Source organism: Mirounga angustirostris, unplaced genomic scaffold, assembly GCF_029215605.1.
Source record: "Mirounga angustirostris isolate CCGP_5_RB_7025 unplaced genomic scaffold, mMirAng1.0.hap1 SCAF_1, whole genome shotgun sequence".
Classification (NCBI taxonomy): domain Eukaryota; kingdom Metazoa; phylum Chordata; class Mammalia; order Carnivora; family Phocidae; genus Mirounga; species Mirounga angustirostris.
In genome coordinates, this window is record NW_026991709.1 from 25,317,120 (window position 1) to 25,340,259 (window position 23,140).

Here is a 23,140-nt window from a genome sequence, read left to right on the forward strand (position 1 = left end):
AAATGACAGCCTTCCTGGATAAAGTATTCTTGGCTGCATTGTTCTTCTCATTTAGTACCCTGAATATGTCTTGCCAGCCCTTTCTGGTTTGCCAGGTCTCTGTGGATAGGTCTGACATTATTCTGATGTGCCTCCCTCTGTACGTAAGGACTCTCTTCCCCCTAACTGCCCTTAAGATGGTTTCCTTGGTTCTAAGATTTGCGAGTTTTACTATTACATGCTGGAGTGTTGGCCTGTTTTCCATTATCTTAGGAGGGGTCCTCTCTGCCTCTAGGACGTGAATGTTTGTTTCATTCCCCAGATTAGGGAAATTCTCAGCTACAAATTGCTCAAATATATCTTCTAGTCCTCTCTCTCTCTCCCCACGCCCTCAGGGATTCCAATAATTCTGACATTGGAACGTTTCATGGTGTCACTTATTTCTCTGATTCTATTTTCATGGATTCTGAGTTGTTTGTCCCTGGCCTCCTCTTTTCCCTTTTTATCTATTAATTGGTCTTCTAGGTCACTAATTCATTCTTCTGCCTCGTTTACCCTAGCTGTTAGATTATCTAGATTAGATTAGATCTCATCAATAGCATTTTTAAGTTCTGCCAATTCAGCTTTCATTTCTGCCCTTAGAGACTCTATGTTGCCATTAATTGATTTCTCCATTCTAGCTATTGTCTTCACAATTGCTAGCCTGAATTCCATCTCCAACATCTTGGTTATATCTGACTCCATTTGTAAATCTGTGGCATAAATCATAGTCTCTGAGTCTTTCCTATTTTGGGGGTTCCTTCTCCTAGTCACTTTGTTGAGGCATGGTTGAGGGAATGTATACAGTCCAAATTATTGACCACAACCCAAGCAAGATGCATCTATTTTCTAGGGACTTTAGGGTTTCTGGCCTCTTGTTTCCCCAGCCTGTCTTCTCAGGGAGGGGCCTGCCACACTGTTGCTCAGGCAACCCTGTTTGGGCAGAGTTGCCCCTGTGACAGTGGATGGGCTCAGTGAAAACCGGTTTTGGGGGCTTTTGTTCTCTGGCAGCTTTCCCTGGTGGCTTTCCACATCTCTTCCAAAAGTCAGAGCCAAAGAGACCATTTCCAACTCTCTGCCTTCGAGCAGAGAGATCACATTCCATTTCTCTTTTTTCTTAAGTAGTAAAGTATTCACAATATATCCATCTGGTTTTCAGAGTAGCCACACCACACACACAGACACATATGCATGCACGCACAAAATTTGACTCCGCTGATGACTCTAATCAGTTCTCAAGAGCATATTAAGGATGATGGAACTCTGGTTCCAATCTGTCTCTGACTCCAATTCTCTTTAAAAAGAATAACATATGCTGCTTTTTATACTGTATGGAGACCCAAAAAAAGTCAGAATTTAATGAACACATCAACCAAAGATTTTGTTTTTGAATTAAAGAGAAAAGCTGCACCAGTAATGAAAATTACAGAAGTGTTGACTGATTTGTTTTTGTTATAAACAAATTGTAGAGTAACAGAAAGGTTAATATGAAAAAATCAGCCTTAAGATGGTGCTTACTCGGGATGCCTGGGTGGCTCAGATGGTTAAGCATCTGCCTTTGGCTCAGGTCATGATCCCAGGGTCCTGGGATCAAGCCCCACATTGGGCTCTGTGCTCAGCAGGGAGCCTGCTTCTCCCTCTCCCTCTGCCTGCCTGTCTGCCTACTTGTGATCTCTCTCTCTGTCAAATAAATAAATAAAATATTAAAAAAAAAAGATGGTGCTTACTCACCATATCATAAGATTACAAATGATTATTCTTTGAGAGCAGAAAGCAATCAGTCAGTGGAAAATTATGTGACTATTGTGAATCATTCTCAGTTGTACTTTTAAGCTTAAGGCCTAGATAATGAAGATGTTTCCTAGGATTAACAAACCTTGCTAAGGTGAACTTTGCGAAGTAGATGGTGGAAGAAAAGCAGATAAATTCTCTCCTGAAGATACTCCCTTACTAAAAATAAAAGGTTTTATGAATTTAAAATATTTATGAATTTAAAACACCTTACAATGATATTTACTACTTTGTTTCAATTTCCTATAAAAGAAAAACCATATGTATAATATACTTATATATACATATACACTTATATGTACATATGTATGTATATATATGCACACATATTTTTTCCCTAAGGTTTCTAAATGAAGATTCCTAATTCTAATTGTTTCCAATGAGACTTGAGCCATCTCATATTGAGAAAGGCAATTAGCTTACTACTCATCACTCTCTGTATCTTTTATTGTGATCCTAATAGAACTAATTTAGTGCTGACAGTTCTAAAAGAATTCCTAGTTTAGCTTGTTCCTCTAATCTCCTGATAACTCATTAGTGAGCTTTCTTGATTATCTAGACCCCAAATTGCAGAAAGTACTCACTTCCTTCAATAGAAACCAGTTTTTTTTTTTGTTCATTTTATTTTTAGTTTAGTTTAGTTTTTGTTTCCTTTTTATGCGTAATGATATTTTACATCCCCATGATATTTTATTATATCAGTTTACTTTTAATAGATTTGTAAATTAAAGACCATAATAGTACCCATAAAATTATTTGTAATTTTTCAAGAAACTCAAGAAATTAGCAGTAATTTAAATAAGTAAACATTCAAAGGATCGGAAAAGCACAATTTTTTAGCATGGTAAAATGGAGAATATAATCTACTATTTAGATCCACAAAGTAAAGAGTAGAAACTTGAATGCCATTAACCTCTGTAATGAGTTTTTTCACTGAATTGTTTAATTTTCTTAAATAAAATGGAGAAAAAACCCATATCTTTATTATGATTCTGTCAGAAAATTGAATCAACTGTAACACTGCAACTAATTCATTGAACTGAAGATTTTAACATAACTTAGACATGGTTACCAGAATTCTACGTAACTGCCTTGCTTGATTTGAAAAAAAAAAAATTCAATATTAGATGGATTGTTCACTTGGTATTATTTTGAATAGAGAAAAAACAAAGAGCCTATTAGAAAGTTATATCAAAAGTTACTGGGATTTTGACAATTTTTTGAAATAGTTTTTGTTAATAGCTTTTGCACATGTTTCCTACTGTATGACTGATACCTCCATTAAGGTGTGTTCATATGTGCTGCTGAAATTGTAACAAAAACAACTTCAGTACCAGTTTTGGGTGATAATCACTAATAAACTTTTTATCCAACCAATTGGAACTTGCCATTATGCAGAAAATAATTAATAGTTTCTACAACTAGTTTATGGGTGGATATTGTGTGTCCCAGGTGTCCATTGGTGGATCATAATCAAACGTCATGGATTATGTGTGATCTAAACTTTTTTGAAATGTACTTATATGCTTCAGATGGAGTCATAACAGACACAGCTGTGTAAAATATTAAAGAAGATAAAGAATGGTAAATCACTGTTTCAGGTTGCAAATGAGTAGAATTCTTATCATGATAAACATAGTAACATTAATAATAATGCTTGTCTTCATGTGCATTAAAGACTCTAGAGAAACCTTAATCACTGGGGTAATGTGATAGTATCCTCTAGTAATAACCCCTAGATTCTGATACATCCACCTGCTCTTCTCAGGAACAAGGGCATATAGTTCAAAATAATGTTAATTCTACAGTGCAAGAAACTCCTCTATGCGTTTGCACCTATACTCTGCTGAACTACCTGCAGATTTGAATAAGACTGGCTTAGAGGATGGCTAACTGCTTGATATGGAAATCAGATCCTGAACTTGGTTTTAGAATTTTCTTTAAACAAATGCAACAGCATTCAATGCGCTAACAGAACCCCTGGTACAGTAAAGTAGCAGACAAGAACACCAGTATACTATGTATATAAATGAGTGCAGTTGTTTTTAATTCTATAATTTTTTTCTTTTTTAAAAAACTCCACACAGACTGGCATATCTACTGTGAATCAATGAAGCATAACTAAATCTCTGAATTTCTCAGGGAGAGAGATGGTTTGGGTAATGAACTATAAAAGTATATATAATTGAGCTATTGGCAGTATGTAATGTTTTAGCATAATGTAGAAATCTTTATTGTGCTACAGGTAAATGGGAAGATTCTTCTCAATATACGGGCAGTAAAAAATTGGCTATCCAAATTTGTAGACAATTAAAAAGCTTTTTTTTTTTTACTATTTTTCTTTGGTTTTGAGCCAAAATGCCAGGAGATGAAAGAATTTAAAAAACAAATGTGCTGAAAACAAAAAGAAGAGCAGTAGAAATTATAAATTTCCCAACCCAGCAAAAATACTGGAATAGAAGGAAGTCAGTAATTAACAAAAAAAGAAAAAAGAAAAAGAAAAATTGCTGTCCCCCTAATTCAAGAAAGCTCAGGACTTTCTATAACCTATATCTGATTGGGGGTGAGGGATGGTTCAGCCAACTGACTGGGGGTTTAGGAGCTCTATAAATGCCTCTAAACAAAATTCTAGGAACCCTAAGTTCAGCTGTATGCTAAAGCAAGGATAAAATACTTTTCATTTACAATGCATATTCTATCTGCTATTGACTTCTATATATATGAAGCAGCTTGTTTACTGCATTCAAAAGAGTATGGTAATCATTTAAACCACATTGTTTTTTAGTAGATTAGTGTAGTCTCCAGTAATGAGGATGCATGTTTGTTAATCAACAGAATTCAATGCATTGATCACCCCGAAGTAACCAATTCTCTCTAAGGAAAAAAAAAACTGGGTATCTCTATGCGCTTGAAAACATTAGAAAACACATGGAAAAAAAAATACTTCTACTCTAAATGGAAGTATAGGTTCTCCCAGACCTTATCAGTCTGTGGGTTTTGATGGGGGTAGTGGCAAGGTAACAAAACAATTTTGTGTGGACTCACACTGCTCTTGAAACTATTCGTCCCTTAGTCTCTATGGATCACTGCATCAGTCTCCTGTCTCCCCCTGAAACAATTTATATTTCAGTGTTCCTGCTTTCCTTTCTGCAGAGTTGATTCAATTAGAACTTCTCCAGTCCATCAGACATATCTATGGATATCTGAAACTTCTATAAACAAAGTCCAAATTCCTTCCTATGAGGTTTCTGGACCCCATTCAAATGGGTGATTGACAAAATAAGTGTTTATGTGATGTCAAACATTGCTTGATAATTACTGAAGACTATGGCTTCCAAGCACACACAGAATCTTTAAGAAGGTAGAGGATATGGTTTCAGAATAGGTAAGAGTTAAGGCATTATCTCTGATTCAGCTAAAATACATCTCTATGTGTTTATATTAATTCTTTCAATATTTTTGTAACTTTGGTAGGTCTGGACCAAGAAGAGTAATGTTAGTCTATTACCAAACCCTTTTAAATTTCCCTAAATAGGTAAAATTATACCTAGAAATATACTTTCTTTCTTGCACTAACTGTAACTTTACCAATTAAATTCTGGATGATAATATCCAGAGAAAACATTATTGATAATTTATAATTAGAGAGATATGACGCTGGATAAAAATTCTGGAAGGACTTCCAGGGAAGATGGCAGAGTAGGAGGATCCTGGGCTTACCTTGCCCCACAGATACAACTAGATAACACCCATGTCAGTGTAAATAAACCAGAAAATGACCTGAAGACTGGCAGAACACACCCTCCACAACTAAATGTAAAGAAGAGGCCACATCTAAGAGGGTAGGAAGGACAGAAACACAGTAGGGAGCCAAATGGACCCACAGGACTATTCATGTGAGGGAGGGAGGCCATGGGTGTGGAGAGGGAAAAGGGGAGGACAGCACATGGGGCATTCCAGGCATGGGGGCCTGCACTGGGAAGATGAACCCTAACATTTTGCTTTGAGGGCCAGAAGGGACTGGCTTCATGAGTTTTTACAATCAGTGGGGCTAACACCTGGAACTTTAAAAATCAGGAGGCCTGGCTCCAGGAGAGCTGTTAGGGCAATAGGAAACTGAGTCTCTGCCCTTAAAGAGATAGCACAACAAACAGCCATGCTGAGATACAGCACAGAGCAGCAGTTTGAAAATGCCTAGGAGGGTGCCTGGGTGGCTCAGTTGGGTAAGCGACTGCCTTTGGCTCAGGTCATGATTCTGGAGTCCCAGGATCAAGTCCTGCATCAGGCTTCTGGCTCAGTGGGGATTCTGCTTCTCCCTCTGACCCTCCTCTGTCTCATGCTCTCTCTCTCTCTCAAATAAATAAATAAAATCTATAAAAAAAGATTTCTAAAAAAAAAAATGCCAAGATATATGGGAAAGAGATTTGTTTATTAATCTCAAGGCATGTGTTGGAGGGGCAGGGATCTTTGGGAGACTTCTCCAAGAACGAAAGAGCTGGTAATCACCATTTCCCTCATCTGCTTCCCAGCCTAAACGCACAGACACCTGTGGGAATCAGTACAGCACAACACTAGCTTGCTAAAATTATTTCCCCCTACCCCATACTCCTTTGTGAACATGCCCCTCCATCCAAGCTTGGGAAGTTTTCCTGGTGGTTGTAGATCTTGCTGGGACCACACACGGCATGGCATACTGGTATTCACCTGTAGACTTGCCTCCTTCTCCCAATAAACTCTTGCCTCAAACCTATCCAAAGCAATGTCACAAGCCTGGCAGTGTGCAAGCAGCCCTGACAGGGGCCAGCACCACTCCAAAGTGACTCTTGCCCTGGAGAGAAGAGGACAAAAGCACACACCAGTCTGACTACAACTCCAACAGTGGGCCAGGGGCAAACATCGGGTCTGGCAGCGGGCCCCTCCCACCAATGAAAGCTTCTCAGGGTACAACACAGGGAGAGCACCCTGAAGTTTGGTGATACAGCATCTCTGGTAAAGGACTGGTCTACTTCAACTCAAGCCCAAAGTGGTCTCAGACTGACCCACTAACAGTACAAGTGCCAAACCCTCCCCAAAACAGGTAGAGAGAGCCATTGCAGATGACTGGACTGAAAGAAAATTTACTTGAAGAAATAATAGCTGAAAACTTCCCAAATCTAAGGAAAGAAAGAGTTATCCAGATCCAGGAGGCAAAGAGAGCCTCCAAGAAAATCAACACAATGAGTTCTACACCAAAACAAAGAGTAATTAAAATGGCAAAAAGAAGTGATAAAAAGAGAACTCCAAAAGCAGTAAGAGAAAAAAAAATGAGAGAAAAGGAAACTCCATAAAGTTATCAACTGATTTTTCAGTAGAAACTTTGCTGGCCAGAAGGGGACAGATGATATATCCAAAGTGCTAAAAGGGAAGAAAAAAAAAAAAAAACCCTGCAGCCAAAAATAGTCTATCCAGCAAGACTGTCATTCAGAATATAAAGAGATATAAAGAGTTTCTTAGACAAACAAAAGTTAAAAGAATGCATCACCATTATTCCAGCCTTACAAGAAATGTTTATGTTTTTTATTTTGTTGTGTTTTGTTTTTTTGTTTTGCCTTACAAGAAATGTTAAAGGGGACTCTGAGTGGAAAAGAAATACCATAAGCAGGGGTAAGAAAAGTAGGAAGCACAAAATAGTAAAATCAAGTATATCTATAAAAATCTGTCAAGGGATTCACAAAATAAAAGGATGAAAAAAATGACACTGTATACCTAAAACGTGGTGGAGAAAGGAATAACAATTTAGTGCATTTAGAAAGGATTCAAACTTAAGCAACAATCAACTTAATATAGACTGATATTTACATAACATGTTATATATAAGCCTAATGGTAACCTCTAAAACCAGTAATAGATATACAAAGAAAAAAGAGAAAGTCATCCAAAGTATATCATTAAAGAGAGATAGCAAACCATGCGAGAAGGGAGCAAGAGAAGAAGGGAACAGAGAAGAACTACAAAAACATCCCTAAAACAAGTAATAAAATGGCATAAGTACATACCTATCAAAAATTACTTTGATGTAAATGGATTAAATACTCCAGTCAAAAGACAGACTGATGGAAAGGATAAAAAATTAAGACTCATTTATATGCTGTTGACAAGACTCATTTCAGTCTTAAAGACACATTCAGGAAGAAATAGAAAATTTGAACAGACTGATTACCAGGAATGAAATTGAATAAGTAATCAAAAAACTCCCAATAAACAAAAGTCTTGGACCAGATGACTTCACAGGTGAATTCTACAAAACATTTAAAGAAAAGTTATTACCTATTCTTCTCAAACTATTCCAAGAAATAGAAGAGGGAGGAAAGTTTCCAAATTCATGTTATGAGGTCAGCATTATCCTTGTACCAAAACCAGATAAAGACATTACAGAAAAAGAGAACTACAGGCAAATATCTCTGATGAACATAGATATAAAAATCCTCAACAAAATACTAGTAAACTGAATACAATACATTTAAAAAAAATCATTCACAATTAATTGGGATTTATTCCAGGGATGCAAGAGCTGTTCAATATTCACAAATCAATCAACATGATACCTCACATCAACAAGAGAAAGGATAAAAACCATATGATCCTTTCAATAGATGCAAGAAAAGCATTTGACAAAGTACAACATGCATTCGTGATTTAAAAAAAAAAAAAAAAAAAACCTCTCAACAAAATAGATTTAGAGGGACTATACCTCAGCACAATAATGGCCATATATGATAAACCCACAGCTATAATCATACTCAACTGAGAGTTTTTCCCCTAAGATCAGGAATAAGACAAGGATGTCCACTCTCCCTGCTTTTCTTCAACATAGTACTAGAAGTCCTAGCCACAGCAATCAGATAAGAAAAAGAAATGAAAGGCATCCAAATTGGTAAGGGAGAAGTAAAACTTTCACTATTTGCTGATGACATAGTACTATATATAAAAAACCAGAAAGACTCCACCAAAAAATTACTAGAACTGATAAATGAATTCAGTAAGAACACAGGATATAAAATTAATATACAGAAATCCATTGCATTTCTATACACTAATAATGAAGCAACACAAAGAGAAATTAAGAAAATCCCAGGCTCCTGGGTGGCTCAGTTGGTTTAACGCCTGGCTCTTGATTTTGGCTCAGGTCTTAATCTCAGGAACATTGGATTGAGCCCTGTGATGGACTCTTGGGCTCCTTTGCTCAGCAGGGAATCTGCCTGAGGATTCTCCTTTTCACATCTTCCTCTACCCCCTCCCCCCACTCATGCACGCACCCTCTCTCTCTCTCTCTCTAATAAATAAATCTTGAAGAAAGAAAAAGAAAAAAGAAAAACATTTATAAACAAAACAATCCCATTTACAGTTGCAACAAAAATAATAAAATACTTTGAAATAAATCTAACCAAGGAAGTGAAAGACCTGTACTCTGAAAACTATGAAACACTGTTGAGAGAAATTGAAGACAAAACAAACAAATGGAAAAACATTCCATGATCATGGATTGGAAGAACAAATATTGTTACAGTATCTATATTACCCAAAGCAATCTACACATTTCATGCAATCCCTATCAAAATACCAATAGCATTTTTCACAGAACTAAAACAATCCCAAAATTTGTATGGAACCACAAAAGACCACAAACAGCCAAAGCAACCTTAAAAAAGAAGAATTGGTGGTATCACAATCATAGATTTCAAAATATACCACAAAGCTGTAGTAATCAAAACAGTGTGGTACTGACACAAAAAATGGACACATAGATCAATGGAACAGAATAGAGAGCCCAGAAATAAATCCACAATTATATAGTTAATTAATCTTCAACAAAGTAGGCAAGACTATGTAATGGGAAAAAGTCTCTTCAATAAATGGTGTTAGGAAAACTGGACAACTACATGCAAAAGAATGTAGTTCTTATAGTTCTTACATCATACACAAAAATAAACTCAAAATGGATTGAAGACCTAAACATGAGATCTGAAACCATAAAAATTTTAGAAGAGAGCATAGGCAGTAATTTCTCTGACTCCGACCATAGCAACGTTTTTCCTAGGTATGTCTACTGAGGCAAGGGAAACAAAAGTGAAAATGAATTGTTAGGACTACACCAAAATAAAAAGCTTCTGCACAGCAAAGGAAATAATCAGCAAAACAAAAAGACAACCTACTGCATGGGAGAAGGTATTTGCAAATGACATAGCTGATAAAGGGTTAGTATCCAAAATACATAAAGAACTTGTACAATCAACACCAAAAAAAAAAAACAGGTAATCAACTTTTAGAATGGGCAGATGACATGAACAGACATTTCCCCAAAGAAGACATACAAAAGGCCAATGGACACAGGAAAAGATGCTCAATGTCATTTGCCATCAGAGAAATGCAAATCAAAACCACAGTGAGAGATCACTTCATACCTATCAGAATGGCTAAAATAAAAAACAAGAAACAACAGTGTTGGTGAGGATGTTGAGCAAAAAGAACCCTTGTGCACCATTAGTGTGAATGAAAACTGGTACAGTCACCATGGAAAGCAGTAAAAACTTTCCTCAAAAATTTAAAAACAGAATTACCATATGATCCACTAATTCCATCTAGATATTGACCCAAAGAATATGAAAACACTAATTCAAAAAGATATAAGCACCCCTAGATTTATTGCAACATTATTACAATAACCAAATTATGGAAGCAGCCCAAGTGTCCATGGATAGATAAATAGATTAAAAATACACACACACACACACACAATGGAATGTTACTCAGCCATAAAAAGAATGAAATCGTTCCATATGCAACAACATGGATGGAGTAGAGAGTATAATGTTTAGTGAAATAAGTCAGTCAGAGAAACACAAATACCATATAATTTCACTCATATGTGGATTTTAAGAAAAAAACAAATGTCTGATATCCCACCAAAACAAATGTCTCATGAAATAGTATTGACTTGCTCCATTTGACATACTTATTAGGAATCAATAGAAATCAAGGTGTAGGGTATATATTTGGTTGCTATAAATGCATAAATGATATTTAAAGCCACATAGAGGAAAATATTGCCTTGTTTGTCATATAAGACTTTTTGATCATCTGATCTCAGCTGACTTACCCCTCTGGCCTCATTTCTTTCTATGGATGCCAGGAGTTCTCTTTGACTAGCAGAATCAAAATTCAATGAAAATTATTTGGTGTAAGCACTCTGTATGACATATGATTGTCTCTTTATTGTGAAATGCTTTCCAAAAGCCTCTCTTATGGCATTTTGTAATACTGTATTATATATTTGTTTACATGTGCTTATATCTGCTAGACAGTGAGGTCCATGAGAACAAGAAACATATATTTTTCACCAGTGTAATTTCAAAATTTTAATAATGCCTGGCACAAAGGCTATAATTAGCTAATGTCTATTGAGGTTCGTTGTTTTTCTTTTTTTTCCTACATGAGTAATTTCTGGCCAGAGATTTTTTTATATGGTATTAAACAGATTTTGTTCTCAAAACAATTTGCTACGTGTATAATTATTTAAATGATACTCTCAAGGGAATATGCAAAGAAGTAATGGAAGACAGAAATCTAAAAATTAAAAAATATATATTTTTCCTTCATACTTTGGATATTCTTGAGGTTAAAAGGCACATACCTCTGAAACTACTTTCTAAAAATGTCAAACCACATGGAGTAAAATATTGTATAATCATCTAGCTACTACGGAAAAGTAGACAAAAAATTAATCAGAGAAAGAAAATGTTTTAATTATTTATAAAGGATTTATAGAGCATTGTACAAAGAATTAGAGAATGTGTAGGCCTTCTGCTTCAAAAACCCCCACCTCTACAAAAGCTGGACAAAAAATAAAAAGAAAAACATAATTTTTTAAATCTGGGTGCAATCACTGGAGAGTTACCAAGGCTACATGAGCTTGAGCGGGGAGACACAAGCTCCCAGAGAGAAGAGAATCCCATGGATATCAGACCCATGTTCTTGTTAGTTCTCCACATGAGGGCATTTGGCAATCCCAAAGCTCTAATGATAGGATGAGAAGCTGAACAGAAATATTGGAAAACTTATAGTCCTGGACAGATAAAAGCTGCAGCTGAGGATCTACCAAAAGATGAAGGACCCTGACAAGTCATACACACACTTTCAACTGTGCATAAACCCTAGGAGTAAGTTGGACAGAGTATAGATTAGTAAACACAAGAAGCAAAATCCAGATGGGGATATTACCTCAATCTAATTGGCAGTCTAAAACAAAACAATCTTCATGGATAGATCATATCATACAAGGTATTAAAATAGATTTATAGTTTTTTATCCAAAACATCTCTTATTCAATTAAAAATGAATAGAGTAAGCATAAGAATGGTCCAAAAGCAGTAGAAAAAAGAAAACCAGGAATGTAAACAGATCTCTAGGAGATGCATATACTGAAGGTATTTTTATAGACATTAAAATAACTGTTACATGTATATGCAAGAAAGTAACTTGAATATGGTGGATTTTGACAGAGAAAGGGAATCTTTAAAAAAAATCTAATGGAAGTTCTTCATTGAAAAATAAAATAAGTGAATTTTAAAAGCTCATGGATGATTTTAAAAGATTTGACAAAGTTTAAAAGAATTGAAAAGAGAGGGAATAAAAGCCTCAAGATAAAGGGTATAAATAGGAAAAAAAAAAAAAGTATGTGAGCTACATGGAAAATAATGAAGCAGTCTATCATAGTAGTAATTGCACTCCCAAAAAAGAAAAGAAAGAGATGGGGCAGAAGCAATGTGGGAGAAAAAAATGACAAAAAATTTTCTCAAAACTGATAAAAGGGGAGCCTGGGTGGCTCAGTCATTTAAGTGTCTGCTTTTGGCTCAGGTCATGATCTCCTGGTCCTGAGATTGAGCTCCACGTAAGGCTCCCTGTTCAGTAGGGAGTCTGCTTCTCCCTCTCCTTCTGCCCCTCCCTCCACTCATGCTCGCTCGCTCGCTCTCTCTCTCTCACAAATAAACAAAATCTTTAAAAAAAAACTGATAAAAGACATTAAGCCACAGTTTTAATGAGCAATTAAATTTCAAAGAAAATAAATATGAATAAAACCTCAACTGGGCATAACATATATATTACTGCTAAAATTGAAAGACAGAGTAAACCTACTGAAAGCATCCAGAGCAAATATGCATATTACCTAAAAATTAAAAAATGTAAGCTACAGTCAGATTGACAGCTAAGTTCTTAGAGAAAGGGAAGGAAAGAAGGAAGGAAGGAAGGGAGGGAGGAAGGAAGGGAGGGAGGAAGGAAGGAAGGAAGGAAGGAAGGAAGGAAGGAAGGAAGGAAGGAAGGAAGGAAGGAGGGAGGGAGGGAGGGGGGGAGGGAGGGAAGGAAAGAGGGAAGGAGGGAAGGAAGGAAAGAGGGAAGGAGGGAAGGAAGGAAAGAGGGAAGGAAGGAAGGAAGGAAAGAGAGAGAAAGGAAAAAGAAAGAAGAAAGAAAGAAAGAAAGAAAGAAAGAAAGAAAGAAAGAAAGAAAGAAAGAAAGAAAGAAAGAAAGAAAGAAAGAAAGAAAAGAAAGGGAGAAAGAAAAAAGAGAAAGGGAGAAGGAAAGAAAAAAGAAGCCCAATAACTATTGAAAAAGATCTTCAAAGTGCTAAAATGAAAATAATTGACACCCTGGAGTTATATGTCTTGTAAAAATAAAGATCATATAGTTATATCTCACAAATGAAAACTGAAATAAGTGATCAGCAGCAGGCTTATACTAAAGTAAATACTAAACAGTTCTTCAAGCAGAAGGAATAGTATCCCAGTGAGAACTGTATGGTTGTCCATGATCATCAAAAGTCTTTGCATAAACACATGAAGAAACAGGCAGCCACATTAGTGATCTGGGGCATGTGAATTAAAAACACAACTGGATTTCTTCTGCCTTGGCCCCACTGACTGTGCAGTGGACAGCAGTCTTTTCATTTCTCCTGATACCCAAGGATCTAACCATGTATCTAGCTTTGGAGAACACGGGTGTCTGGCCTGTGAGCTGCTCCAGCACCTTGGCTGCCCGGGTCAGTCTGTCTCCACTCTCCCCCACACAGATGTTGAGGCAGAGCTTGCGGATGCGAAGTTCCCGCATGGGGTTCTCCTTCTCACCTTGATCCTGCGCCATGGTGGAGAACAGGAAGAGCAGGTCTAAAGGTGCGAGAGTATGAGTTAAGAAAAAATAACTTCTCTGATACTGGAAACTTTGGCTTTGGGATCCAGGAGCACATCGATTTGGGGATCAAATATGACCCTAGCATTGGTATCTACAGCCTGGACTTCTACGTGGTGCTGGGTAGGCCAGGTTTCAGCATTGCAGACGAGAAGCGCAGGACAGGCTGCATTGGGGCCAAACACAGAATCAGCAAAGAGGAGGCCATGCGCTGGTTCCAGCAGAAGTATGATGGGATCATCCTTCCTGGCAAATAAATTCCCGTTTCTATCCAAAAGGCCAATAAAAACTTTTCAGTGAAAAAAAAAAAAAAACACAACTGGATACAATCATATACACAAAAGAAGAAATAAAATATTATATATATACACATATAAAGCATATGTATAAATATTTGTAAATATTTTATTTTATGTAAGAATAAATAGATGATTGATGATAGATAAATAGATGATAGATAGATATAGATATAGATAGATGATAGATAGATGATAGATAAATAATATAGCTATGTAGTGTGTTGGCAATAATGCGGAACAAATATTAACTTTCAAACACCGCTAGTAAATTTGTTGCAAACTATTGAGGCAGTATCTAACAAAACTGAACATACTCTAGGACTAAAAATTGTACTCAATACAAATTCTTTCATATAATTACAGAGCAAGCAAAATATATTCAATACACATTATTCATACTGGCCTCAAACTGAAAACAAACTAAATATTCATCAGCAGATTATCTAGTGATTGCAATGAACAATTACAGCTGTATGCAAAATATAGGCAAATAACACAAAGAAAATGTAGTATTAAACAAACAAAATAGAAATAATATGTATTTTTTAGTCTGTATGTATAAAGTTTAAAAGAAACAATACTAATCTGTAGTGATAAAATTCAAGAGAGTGGCTAGCTACCTTTTTAAGAGGAGGGTGGGGAGCAAATGGTAATGAGGTTTGGTATGTTGGTAAGAAATTTTGTGGCCTGAATAGTGATTACAAGACTGAGTTCACTTTTTAAAAACTTTATCAAGCTAAAATAAACCAAATCTGAGGGTACATGGGTGGGGGGATGGGTGAAATAGGGGAAGGGGATTAAGAGCACACTTACCATGATGAGCACTGAGTAATGATGTATAGATTTGTTGAATCACTATATTGTACACCGGAAACTAATGTAACGCTATATGTTAACTATACTGGAATTAAAATAAAAAACTTAATTTACTAAATAAGGTAAAAAATAAAATAAAATAATAAAAATTTATCAGGCTGTACATTTTTTATTTTTCAGTCTTTCTGAATGTATTTAATTCTTTAGTAGAAAGTCTTAATAATACAATTGTAGCTTTTCTGGAAGAAGCTTCTGATCTCTTACTGCCCTAAAAATGGGTTGCTTTTATTTTTATTTATTTATTTTTTTAAGATTTTATCTATGAGAAAGAGAGCACATGAGACGGGGAGGGTCAGAGGGAGAAGCAGACTCCCTGCCGAGCAGGGAGCCCAATGCGGGACTCGATCCAGGGACTCCAGGATCATGACCTGAGCCAAAGGCAGTCGCTTAACCAACTGAGCCACCCAGGCGCCCCAAAAATGGGTTGCTTTTAAAATAAAATAAATGTCCATTTCTTTCTAACAAAACATATAATAACCTTAAAGCATCCTTCATTAGTCATGCATGTCTTCCAAAAGTAACATAATACTTTGACTTATATAATGAAGCTAGGTTTTCTTTTTCCTATTATAAAATTGAGTAGAAACATGCATTTTCTATGATGTTTATAGTCTACCATGCTTAATCGCAGTTCATAGAATTTTGAGATCATTAGTTAGATTATAAGAATATTGTATTTTTAGGGGCACCTGGGTGGCTCAGTTGATTAAGCATCTGCCTTTGGCTCAGGTCATGATCTCAGGGTCCTAAGATCAAGCCCCATGTTGGCTTACCTGCTTACAGGAGCCTGCTTCTCCTTCTCCTCCCTGCCCATGCTCTCTCTCTCGCTATCTCTCTCTCTCTCTCAAATAAATAAATAAAATCTTTAAAAAAAATATATTGTATTTTTAAATATATATGTAACCACTTACTTTACTGAAGCTTATTCTACTGAGATCTCAAGAAGCAACATGAGAAATATTTCATTTCTAAGAAAAAATAAACTCATATTGTTTTTGTTCTGGTTAAGTGGTTAAGTGAAATTTTAAGGGTAGATTCACTTGAAAATTATAACTCTTTCTTTAGCAAAGAGTACAGTTAAAACAAGCAAACAAACAAACAAACAAACCTAACCTTTGGTTAAGGAGTTTAAGGAGTCAATTCAAAAAACCAATACAATGATTAATAGAATTATCTGTGGTACGCAACAGAACACAATGGTGATTCCATGATTGCTATTCTCTGGATAAAAATGCATGTGCACAAATATGTGTCACATAAGGCAGTGTGAATAAAAGGCTACTATAGAAGCCTAGAAAGACTTTGGAAGCACAGGGCAGAATAAGATTTCTAGGTATAAGATAAAAAGCTTTTCCAGGAGTGTTTACATTTTAGTTGGATTTTAAGAGAATTGATTTTAAATAGGAGAAATTATAGAGGGCACTCACTATATTTTAGAGAAAGTAGCTTAACATATTTCTTTAAGTAAGCAAAAATCATTAATTTTCTAAAGTTTGCATAATGATACATGCTTTTTACCATTTAGAAAGGAATTTGCACATTTAAATGATACCATTATTTTTATCATGTATTAAATGCAAATAATTTTAGATGTAAAGTTGTACATACACTAAATATTAATCACAGACTTTGGAAAGGAGAAATGCAAGAGTCAAATAAAAATCTATGTATTCAGATTCAGAAGTACCTCCTCTTTGCTAAACGTCTTCAATCATTCCATCATAACACTTAGATTATTTTATAATCAGGTATAAACTGATTAGCAATGTACTGTATCAATTAAGATAATGTTATCCCTTGTAACAAAGTAAATATGTATCTTAAATATAAATAAATATGTACAAATTATATGTATAAAACAGATGCTAAATAGATATTATATGTATAGGCTCAAATATGATAAAACTTTTTGTTTCTTTTTTATTTCCTCACAATAAGTCCAGAATCCTAGTTCCTTATTAACTGGTGTGTTTTCCCTAAGATTTTTGTTTGTTTTGTTTTGTTTGCAGGGGGAAGGGAGCCGGGCTGCTTCTGTATTTTTCTTCATCTTCAATGTGTGACCACCAAAATTTCTCCATTATCATTGATATCAAGGTTACAAGGAAGAAAAGAAGTTGGAAGATCATGCATAGAAAGTTCATGCATAGAAGGGCCTTAGTATGAGATGGCATATAGTACTTCCAGCCATCTCTCCAGAGGTTCAAGTTCAGTTACATGGCTACATCTCACTGTAAGGACAGTTGGGAAATGTAGTAGAGCTGTGTGTCGTTTACAAGGAAAAAGGTAGTTTGGTAATTAGCCAGTTTACATGGTAGTGAATTACATTTATTCACCCTCTTTTTTTTTTTAAAGATTTTATTTATTTATTTGAGAGAGAGTGAGAGAGAGAAAGAGCACAAGAGCGGGGAGCGGGAGAGGGAGAAGCGGACTCCCTGCTGAGCAGGTAGCCTGATGCAGGACTTGATCCCGGGACTCCAGGATCATGACCTGAGCCGAAGGCAGTCGCTTAACCAACTGAGCCACCCAGGCGCCTCATTTATTCACCCTCTTAAGCAAATGTGTCAAGTAGCTAGAGTTGTTATTAAGCACCATGCTAGGTACATAAAATATGCAAAACAGCTACAAGTCACAATGCTTGCTTGACTATAATACCTTATAACCTAGTTGAGGAAGAAAATATATAAAAAGTTAGATAAGGCATTGTAAAACAATTTAAGTTTTGTTTGTTTTGGTTGGTTTGTTTGTTTTTTAAGAGGGGGTAGGGGCAGAGGGAGAGAGAGAATCTCAGCTGGCTCCATGCCCAGTGTGGAGCCCAACGTGGGGCTCGATCTCACAACCCTGAGATCATGATCTGAGCTGAAATCAAGAGTCAGTCACTTAACCAACTAGGCCATCCAAGCACCCCTATAATTTAAGTTTTTCAATTAAATGTATAATAATCAGGATTTTACATTTTCAAAGAGAGAAGGCCAATTGTTAGAAGTGTTTTATAAGAATCATAATCATGATGTGTTCAGGGGTTAACAGGAGCAAACACATTTAAAAAATAGTGATATTTAGTTTGGTACAGAAGACCAGTTAAGTGAAGAGATTTTGAATGCCATTCTGAGGTATATAAAATTGGTTTTATAAGCAAGGGAAAGCGTAAATATTATTGAACAGTAAACTGGTACAAAGAAGAATGCAATTTAGAACAGACTGAGAAATAAGAAATAGGAAGGTGCAATGGTTTGAATGTGTCCTCCCCAAATTCATGTGTTGAAAATCTAATACCCAAGAGGATGGTAATAGAAGGTAGCCTTTGAGAGGTGATTAGGTCATGATGTTGGAGCCCTGATGAGTAGGATTAGTGCCCTCATAAAAGGAGCTCCAGAGAATATTTCATCTTGCTCCCTCCAACATATAAGGACACAGTGAGAGTGCTGCAGTGCAGAAGAAGGCCCCCACCCAACCATGCTGGCAACTTGTCTTAGACTTCCAGTTTCCAGAACGGTGGGAAATAAAGTTCTGTGGTTTACCAACTACCAAGTTTGTGGCATCGTGTTATAGCAGCCTGAATGGACTAAGCTAGAACGGTAACCTGGTATAAAGACAATTGTGATTTAGAACAAATTGAGAAATAGGAAGAGAATGATTTTAATAAATAATTACTACCAGTTGCTGAGATATTCTGAGGACTTTGCCTTATGGCTATAAAAAGGGTCTAGGTGAAAGGTGATTTGGAAAGGAAAACGTATTTGAAAAGAAAAGTAACAATATAAAAAAAAAAACTTTAAAGGAAATATTATTCTATTATATATGAATATAACATATATATGAATATTTTATATTATATACATATATATATTTGACATCAGGTATAAAGGAGATTTGTTAATGCCCTCCTAAGTGCATCATCAGTATTGGCTTGTGTCCAGCTTGAGAAGTACTAGCTGCTTTTCAAGAGTAAACAATCGCAGAGCCCCAGGCAAATTAGAAAAGAATAAACAATAGGTTAAATATGAGCCAGTAGAATCCACACTACCCACCAAAACTTCAGTTTGCGTTAGTGTAGAGTTCAAAGAGCAACCAAGAGCTTGATTATTTCATTGGATTTCAAAACATAAGGATCAAATGTATAAATTAGTTGTGCCTTGACATCTTTTAAGTTACTCAAAAAAACTGATCACTTCTGATGATAAACTGAGGACTTCCTCCATTTATTCTTGCAGATATTTAATAGGTAGAAAGACTGTGACATATTATGTATCAATCCAGGGATTGGGGGATAAGAAGTGAAAATATAGACAAAATTTCCTCTCTCATAATGAATATTTCTAGTGTGAAATAAAATAAACTAATAAAAAAGAAAATACCATGTAGCGATAAATGCTATCAAAAAACTAAAATATGGTTCTAGTACAGAATGAGGTGGCGGCATTTGAACTGAAATCTAAATGAATAGACAGGGCCAGCTTAACAAAGATCTAGAGCAAAATAATAGTAATTAATAATAATAATAATCAATCAGAATGAAAAGCAAACAAACAAATAAATAAAAACACAAAAAAGACCCTGTGGCAAAAATGCTCAGTTTCCTGGAGGAAAGAAAGACTGGAGCAAGTGGACTAGATCATTCATGCAGAGCACTGACGGTTGGGTTTTAGTCTGCGGAGATGGAAGACTTTAAGCAAGACAATAACTTGGTCTTGTTTATATTTTTAAAAGGTCACTGAAGAAAAATTATAAAGGGACAAGTAAAAGTGAAGGACCCAGATAGATTATTGTAGTCCAAGCAAGAGGTGATGAAGACTTACATTAGAATAATAACAAAGAAGGTAGACAGTCATAAATTGGTTTTGATACATTTTTGGAGGCAGAATGTGCCATTTGAATTAGGTTATTTCTGTCCCTGTTAACCAACACCCAGCAAAGTTTCTTTTCTAAAACAGACCCAGCTTACTCCTTCAGTAATGCAATACCTGATCTACCTACCAATTCTTTGCATTTAGTCATAATGCATTAATTCTATGGAATATATTTTTAATTTTTTTTCCAGGAAGGACAACTTCATAATTTTTATATCTTTCCCCATGGATAGATGAATGCAGCTGGTACATATTAAAATGGTGTAAATATGTAAATATAATTATGGTGATCACTTGAAGGCATCATCCTTACTTATATAAATATCATTTGATGGCAGCAGAAGAATGGATCAATGTGTTCCCCAAACATTTCTTATTGGAATTTTTATAGCTTATTAAACTAGAAATGATTTAATAAATGCAGTAAACATAAGGAAGAATATACTTGCACTAGTACAGACCTAAGTTCTAATAATCTCTATTTCCTAGCTAAACTGTATCACACTCAAGGCACCACCTACCATCAGAATAACTTGACCCTTATTCTCTCTTAGATATCCAGAGAGAACTTTGGAAGAGGGGATTTCATAGCATTGGCATGTGACAATCTAGGATGCTTTCTGCATATTTTATTTCATATGTGGTGTGAATATGTACTAATAACGTTCCACCTACCTTTTCTCCCATGACTTGGTATTCCTTCAGAAATGCCTGTGTTGCACCTACCATTCGGAATACATCTACAGCTACAGAAACACAGTGATCCTATAGTGTCAAAATAGGACACTGATTTTACAGTTAAGTCAGTTCATACTTGGACCGGAAAAAAAGAAAAATGGGAGAATGATACTGATGAAGAATCATGCAGATGTAAGACTTCTTGAAGCTTTTCAAAACACAAATTTGTAAGCTGTCATGATTGCTGAACTTCTTTTGCAGGGTGTCTGACTACACATAATTTTAACCTAGGAATATTTTAAATAAATATTTGATCTTGGTTATTCACTCAAAGAGCCAGGTTATTATGTCAATCACATATAATTCTAAATATGAATACAAGATCTAACAACTATTATTGTTGACCTTCTCTCCTAGAGAAGAACATAAACACTCTTTAAATACTGAATAGAATAAAAATTAAGAAAAATACTTTGTAAAGTGATAGTAGAAGAAATGTCACATGAGAAGTTGACCTAAAATCTGTTAGGTCATCAAAACTTTGGAAACAGCATATTCTAGGCCCCAAAACTATTTCCCCCCAAGATTTACACACCACCTTTAAGCCTGCTAATAATATTAAATCAGGTTGATCATACCCAAGGATATTTCTGGAACTGTCGACTACGTTGGAACCAAAATAAAACCTGAGAAAACAATCAGTAAGTTTGTGTCACAACAGATATGTGGGAAATATAGATATTCTACAAACTCAATATCCTTTGTATGATCTTCTTTGTTGACAGAGTTTAATGAGTTGAGATTTCAACATGTTATGTGTCTTCTAACAATGATTATTCTAAGTAATTTAATACATATTAAACAATTTGACACACTGAGCTCATATTTTTCTATCAAAGTTATATGTGTTTGCGTGTATGTATGTGCATTCAAAAGGACAGAACATACTTCACTTCTTTGAAATATTATTCAACAGATAAGGCAGTAATTCCTCAGGAAAAAAAAAACGCCATTATTTGGGTCATATTAACATTAACAGGCATTAACATTTCCTTAATAATTTGAGCTCATGATTGACTATCATGTCAATTTTATGCTAGCTGAACTGAACCATTACATGTCCTTTGATGAATGATTGATATTCTAAAATCTTTCAGTCTCATTTTTACACTAAAAATTACTTAAAACTACTACAGAGATCATTTAAATGTTATAAATATCTTTAAAATGATAGTGTTTGAAACATGGCACATAATATATCTATTATACTCAGTATAAGGTTATGCATTTTTATGATACTCAATTAATTTTAAAATAACTACCATTGTGCACTTAAAAGTGAGTCACACCAGAAAGAAACAAAAAGATCAGATCAAATATATATCCTTCTTTGAAATATAGAAAAATGTTACATGCCATGCTTTGCTTTTAGTCTTACCATGATTGTAAAATTTTGTTATCCAGAAAAGAAAGATGTCTAATAGACAAAAATTTTAATTTTTTAAATCTTTTGATTTCTGAGCAACAGGTTTACCATTCATGTGAGACCTTTCTTTTCATTTATTTTTGTGGGTTTTTTTTTTTAATTAAAGTTATTAACCTAATAATGGAATCAACATATTTTGAATCACACACATACACAAAAAAAAATCCACTATAAGCACACCATAACAAGAGTTATAATTTGGCAATAATTTTAGGTGTTTAGGCAAAAATCATAAGAACATTATTGAAGAATAAATTTACCCTCTAGTTAGAGTTAAAAGCCGCCCAGATGTATTGTACGGTTGTGGAAAAAGTTGACAATCTTCCTATGATTAGGATCTTTTGGTTAGAATGAAAATAGGAACGCATTATGATTAAAGCTTTCCAGAGAAATGCTATTGTTAGCAGACTGTATATTCCTGCCAAGATGCCCATGGTGTGAGTCATCTTGTGTAATGACTGATGTATTACTTTGGCAGTCAGACATCACCCAGCCTGAAAGTGGGAGCACTGAAGTCCTTGGCAGGGACAGCTATTTTTTGTATGGAACACTGTGAAGTTGAGCACTGTGATTCAATGAGAAACAGACCTAATCAATGTTAGCATCCTTTTCATTAAGACATAGGCTTTCAGGTTCTGTAGAATGAAGCTCAACTCAAAGATACATTCTTGAAGTATGTATTATCATTGTATTTGTTTAAAAATGTGTGGATAAAAAACTAGTTAAATAATATATTGATAACAGAAAAGACTTAACCTAAGACGACTAATTGTTCTCTTTGTAGAAATGCAAAGCCCTTATAAAACCAGGTTCTGTGGAAAGTTAACAATGGCCTTTGCAGATAGGGCAGGTGATATATATTTGAAGCTCTTCTCAGACGGGGAATAACACAAAGATTTTTCAATTTTAAGTAAATATCAATTGAAATT